The 6003-nt window shown below is 51.7% G+C and overlaps 1 pseudogene across 1 annotated transcript; it reads left to right on the top strand.

The window, feature by feature from the left end:
- Positions 1-65: 65 nt before the first annotated feature.
- LOC309815228 (serine/threonine-protein phosphatase 1 regulatory subunit 10-like) lies at positions 66-5062 on the top strand (annotated as a pseudogene). The gene has a single exon. The product of its transcript is annotated as a serine/threonine-protein phosphatase 1 regulatory subunit 10-like (transcript).
- Positions 5063-6003: the final 941 nt, after the last annotated feature.

Raw genomic sequence — 6003 nt, 5'->3', positions numbered from 1 at the left:
TGTCTTCCGGCCCTTCCCACCTCTCTTGCCCACCCCCACCAGCCCACGCTGCCTGGGACTTGAAATCTGTGGCCGAAGGACCGTCACCACATAACTTCAAGAATAATCAACCACCCTCCCTTCCCAAACCCACCCAAATTCACTCATCCAGCGTTTCCTTTTTTTAATCCACTCAGAACTTTTTTTCTAAGACCCCCCCCCTCCCTACATGGAGTTGGGTGGGGGGGGGAATGAATACTGAGTTGGCCTTTATTTTTTTTAAGGAGACTTTTTGATCCAATGAGGCCCCCCAAATAATTGAGTTTTGGGTCCTCGTTGGTTGTTTTATTTTTTTTCTCCAAAATTTTAACCCCCTCTCCCCGTGAGCCCGAGGTGGGTAAAAACCTCGATCATGGGTTCGGGTCCCATAGACCCCAAAGAGCTTCTCAAGGGCCTGGATAGCTTCCTTAACCGAGATGGGGAAGTCAAGAGTGTGGATGGGATTTCGAAGATCTTCAGTCTGATGAAGGCAGCACGAAAGATGGTGAGCCGATGCACTTACTTGAACATTCTCCTGCAGACCCGTTCACCAGAAATATTGGTCAAGTTTATTGATGGTGGTGGTTACAAGCTTCTTAACAATTGGCTGACATATTCAAAGACAACCAACAACATTCCCCTCCTGCAGCAAATTCTCCTGACCCTGCAGCACCTACCACTCACTGTTGACCATCTCAAGCAGAACAACACAGCCAAACTGGTGAAGCAGCTGAGCAAGTCAAGTGAGAATGAAGAGCTCCGGAAACTGGCCTCAGTCCTTGTCAGCGACTGGATGGCAGTGATCCGCTCCCAGAGCAGTACCCGGCCTGCTGAGAAAGCTAAGAAGAAACGGAAAGAAGAGGGAAAGAGTCGAACCACCCCTCGTGAGCGACCGTTGACTGAGGTGAAGGCTGAGACTCGGGCCGAGGAGGCCCCGGAGAAGAAGAGGGAGAAGCCCAAGTCCCTCCGAACCACGGCGCCCAGTCACGCCAAGTTCCGCTCTACCGGACTAGAGCTGGAGACCCCGTCTTTGGGGCCTGTGAAGAAGAATGCCAGTGCAGTGGTGGTTTCTGACAAGTACAACCTTAAACCCATCCCCCTCAAGCGTCAGAGTTCCACAGCTGCCGCAGGAGTTGCTGTGCCCCGTGCAGAGAAGAAATACAAGCCACTCAACACAACACCCAATGCCACCAAAGAGATCAAAGTGAAGATCATCCCGCCACAGCCTGTGGAGGGCCTGGGCTTTCTGTATGCGCTCAATTCAGCCCCTGTTCCAGGCATCAAAATTAAGAAGAAGAAGGAGGTGCTGTCAGCCACAGCTGCCAAGCCAAGCCCATTTGAAGGGAAAACGAGCACAGAACCGAGCACAGCCAAACCTTCTTCCCCAGAGCCAGCACCTCCTTCTGAGGCTATGGACACAGAACGTCCAGGGACCCCAGTTCCCCCTGTTGAAGTCCCAGAGCTCATGGATACTGCCTCTTTGGAGCCAGGAGCTCTGGATGCAAAGCCAGTGGAGAGTCCCGGATATCCTAGCCAGCTGACCCGGAAAGGCAGGAAGAGGAAAGCTGTGACCTGGCCTGAGGAGGGCAAACTGGGCGAGCATTTCTATTTTGAACTGGATGCAACTGAACGAGTGAATGTGAATAAGATCAAGGACTTTGGCGAGGCAGCTAAGCGAGAGATACTGTCAGACCGACGCGAGTTTGAGACGGCCCGGCGTCTGAGCCACGACAACATGGAGGAGAAGGTGCCCTGGGTGTGCCCCCGGCCCCTGGTGCTGCCCTCGCCTCTTGTCACCCCTGGAAGCAACAGCCAGGAGCGGTACATCCAGGCTGAGCGGGAGAAGGGGATCCTTCAGGAGCTCTTCCTGAGCAAGGAAAGTCCTCACGAGCCTGATCCTGAGCCCTATGAGCCTATCCTCCCCAAACTCATCCCCCTAGATGAGGAATGTTCCATGGATGAGACCCCATATGTTGAGACCCTGGAGCCTGGGGGAACCGGCGGCTCACCCGATGGGGCGGGCGGTTCCAAGTTGCCTCCTGTTCTGGCCAATCTTATGAGAAGCATGGGTGCCGGGAAGAGCCCCCAGGGTCCTGGAGGAGGAGGCATCAATGTGCAGGAGATCCTCACCTTCATCATGGGTAGCCCTAACAGTCATCCCTCAGAGGAACTGCTGAAGCAACCAGACTATTCAGACAAGATCAAGGAGATGCCGGTGCCTCATGGACTCTTAGGCCCTGGTCCCATAGCCAATGGTTTCCCACCGGGAGGCCCTGGGGGCCCCAAGGGCATGCAGCACTTCCCCCCTGGGCCTGGCGGACCTATGCCAGGTCCCCATGGGGGCCCTGGGGGTCCTGGTGGGCCAGTGGGTCCACATCTCCTGGGTCCCCCACCCCCTCCCTGGGGGGGTGATCCCTTCTGGGATGGCCCAGGTGACCCCATGTGGGGTGGCCCAATGCGTGGGGGACGAGGTCCGGTGCCATACCATAGAGGCCGTGGTGGCCGAGGCGGGAGTGGACCACCTCCTCCTCCATTCCGAGGGGCCAGAGGAGGTCGCTCTGGAGGAGGACCTCCAAATGGACGAGGGGGCCCTGGTGGGGGCATGGTCGGAGGTGGCGGGCATCGTCCCCATGAAGGCCCTGGTGGCGGCATGAGCAGTGGCAGCGGACATCGTCCCCATGAAGGCCCTGGCAGTGGCATGGGCGGTGGGCATCGCCCCCACGAAGGCCCTGGTGGCGGTGGCATGGGTGGTGGCAGTGGCCATCGTCCTCATGAAGGCCCTGGTGGAGGAATGGGTGCTGGTGGTGGACATTGGCCCCATGAAGGCCCTGGACATGGGGGGCCCCATGGCCACTGGCCTCATGATGGCCCTGGTCACCGAGGCCACGACCACCGAGGGCCACCCCCTCATGAGCACCGTGGCCATGATGGCGCTGGGCATGGCGGAGGGGGCCACCGAGGGCATGATGGAGGCCACAGCCATGGAGGAGACATGTCAAATCGCCCTGTTTGTCGACATTTCATGAAGAGGGTAACTGCCGCTATGAGAACAACTGTGCCTTCTACCACCCGGGTGTCCATGGGCCCCCCCTGCCCTAGGGACCACCTGCCCGCCCTGCCCACACTCCTGTGAACTGCAGCCTTGCTCCTTCCACCCTTTTATGGCTTCTGTGAGGCCCATTTTCCCCTTTCCCCAGCTGATGAGGAGCCGGCCCCCTCAGTGCCCACCTGCCTGGGTTCCTGGAGGTTTTCTGATCACTGGTGTGCATTGATGTACATATTTTCCTCCAGTATGGGGAGGAGAGAGACTGGACACATTCTGTACCCTGGACTGCTGAAGAGGAGACCCGGTTGGCTTCACTTTTTGAGGAGATTTGCCCTTTATGCCAAGCGCCTCTCCGGTATTACCCTTTATGCCTGAGAACCTAAATGAAGCTGGTTATCCTGGAGAACACCTCTACTCTCCTCTTGTGGGTCCTCCACATGCACACAGAACTCTGACACGGGATCAGCTGCACTTATGAAATCATCCCCGCCAAATTCATGCTTCCTCATGGGGTGGGGAGATGGTAAAAGGGGTATTGTGTATCCCACTGCACTGACAGGACTCAATCAGGCTGGATTTGAGTTCTGGAATACATCATCCCCACTCCTCCCCTGACACAGGCTTTACATTGAGTCCTTTCTCAAGTAAGACGTTGCAATCTTCCGTGAACACCCAGGTTTGCATCATGGGTATGCTAGGTTCAATGATGGCAAATTCACATCGGCATCCGGTGAAAAGTTTTAGCTGGCATAGGTGAGGCCACTGGTGGTGGTCCACCCTTGCCTGCAGCTCATTCTGGAAATTAAAACACTTCAGTGAGACCAGCTTTTCAACTGAAGCCCGGTGTGCTGGGCATGCCAGTCACACTACATGCACTGCCTCTGGGAGTTAGCGCGCTCCTGGCCCCCATCTGGAACCTTGTGGGTGTGAGGCCTCCAGCTCCCTTGACCTGTCAGCCACCTCTGAATCCCCACCAGGTGCCTTCCTGGGTGGATTCGATAAGATGACCTGCGCTCTCCCAGCCCTCTCCTTCACCTGTCTCAGCATCGGTTGTTTTCTATGAAAACAGTGGATTGGTTGGGTTTTGTGCAGGGTCTTGGGTTAGAGCCACAATGGATTTGAGGATGAGTATTTTCTTTTTTCTTTTGGTTTTGTATATTTTGTACATTAATAAGAAACAGTGGAAAGAGAAGTATTTAAAAAAAACAAGAGGAGCCACCTCAATGAGAAGCCCACGCACCACAACTAAGAGTAGTCCTCACTCGCTGCAACTAGAAAAAGCCCACGCACAGCAACAAAGACCCAACGCAGCCAAAAATAAATTAATTAATCAATTTTTTAAAAAATGGAGAGAAGCCAGAGTGAAAATAGTTATTGTTCGGGGGGGGGGATAAAAAATTGTGGATTATTTTCTCTCTTTCCCAAACTTTCTGCAATACTCTTTTGCCCTTACAACAAAAATAATATAAGAAATAAGGAAACAAATCGATGTTTAAAAGAGCCCAAGCCATCTGCCCTTTTTTTTTTTTTTTTTGGGGTACATGGGCCTCTCACTGTTGTGGCCTCTTCCGTTGCGGAGCACAGGCTCCGGACGCGCAGGCTCAGCGGCCATGGCTCATGGGCCCAGCCGCTCCACGGCATGTGGGATCTTCCCGGACCTGGGTGTGAACCCGTGTCCCCTGCATCGGCACGTGGACTCTCAACCACTGCGCCACCAGGGAAGCCCCCATCTGCCCTTTGAGAGGTCCTGGAAGCAATGACAGACTAGAAGCAATAAGCATACCAAAAGCCTACATCTTGGCTTCTAACTAAAATTTTCCAAGAAAAGGAATTATGGCTCCTTAGAGAAAAGACTGATTCCAGGGTTGGACAGAGAAAGAACAAATGAGCCCGAAATATCTTGCACCAGAAAGTAAGATGGTGTTCAGTGAATGATGAAGACATATCAAAAGGACACTGAAGCCACCTGAAGGGGTTCCCACTGGACAAGTCTGGGAAATGGAACATCAAAGTAAATAATGATACTAATGGATTATAGCTCATTGAATACAACAAAAACCCATGAGGAGTCCATACTATTAGATCTTAAAAAATCAGGAAAAGATGGACTTTTAAATAAATTCAACAGTCATATGGAATCACCATTACCAAGATAAATTCCAGATATATCCAAGATCTAAAATTTAAAAATTGAACCTGAGGGTGATGTCAGCAAAATGAAAGAATAGGCAGCTCCAAGCTCCTGTCCCCACAGAAACATTGAAGAAGAAGCAGAAACCATTAGAACCAAGTTAGAACTCTGGAAAGTAGTCAAAGGTTTACAGCTATCAAGCAAATGATGAATCAAGAAAAATACAACTCAAAAACAGCAGGGAAAACAAACCAATTCAAAACTGGGCAAAGGATGTGAACAGACATTTCTCCAAAGAAGAAATATGAGTAGACAATAAGCACATGAAAAAGATGCTCAACATCACTAGTCCCAATGAGATACCACTTTATACACATCAGAATACCTATTATTTAAAAAAACAAAGATAATAAGTGTTGACAGGGATGTGGAGAAATTAGAACACCAGAATATTGCTGGTGGAAATGTAAAACAGTACAGCTGCTGTAGAAAAGGATTTGGTGGTTGAGGCATTACTCACAATAGCCAAGAGGTGGAAATAATCCAGATGTCCATCAACAGATGAATGTCTGAACAAAATGTGGTATATACGTACAACGGAATATTAATTAGCCGTAAAAAGGAATGAGGGCTTCCCTGGTGGCACAGTGGTTGAGAGTCCGCCTGCCAATGCAGGGGACACGGGGTCGTGCCCCGGTCCGGGAGAAGCCACAACAGTGAGAGGCCCGCGTACCACAAAAAAAAAAAAAAAAAAGAAAAGAAAGGAATGAAGTTTTGATACATTAAGGGACTGGGAGAAGAGAGGAAT

The sequence above is a fragment of the Mesoplodon mirus genome, assembly GCF_964341445.2.
Source record: "Mesoplodon mirus genome assembly, chromosome: 14".
Classification (NCBI taxonomy): domain Eukaryota; kingdom Metazoa; phylum Chordata; class Mammalia; order Artiodactyla; family Ziphiidae; genus Mesoplodon; species Mesoplodon mirus.
Note: the sequence above shows the minus strand (reverse complement) of the source record. Positions and strands in the feature narration are given on the sequence as shown.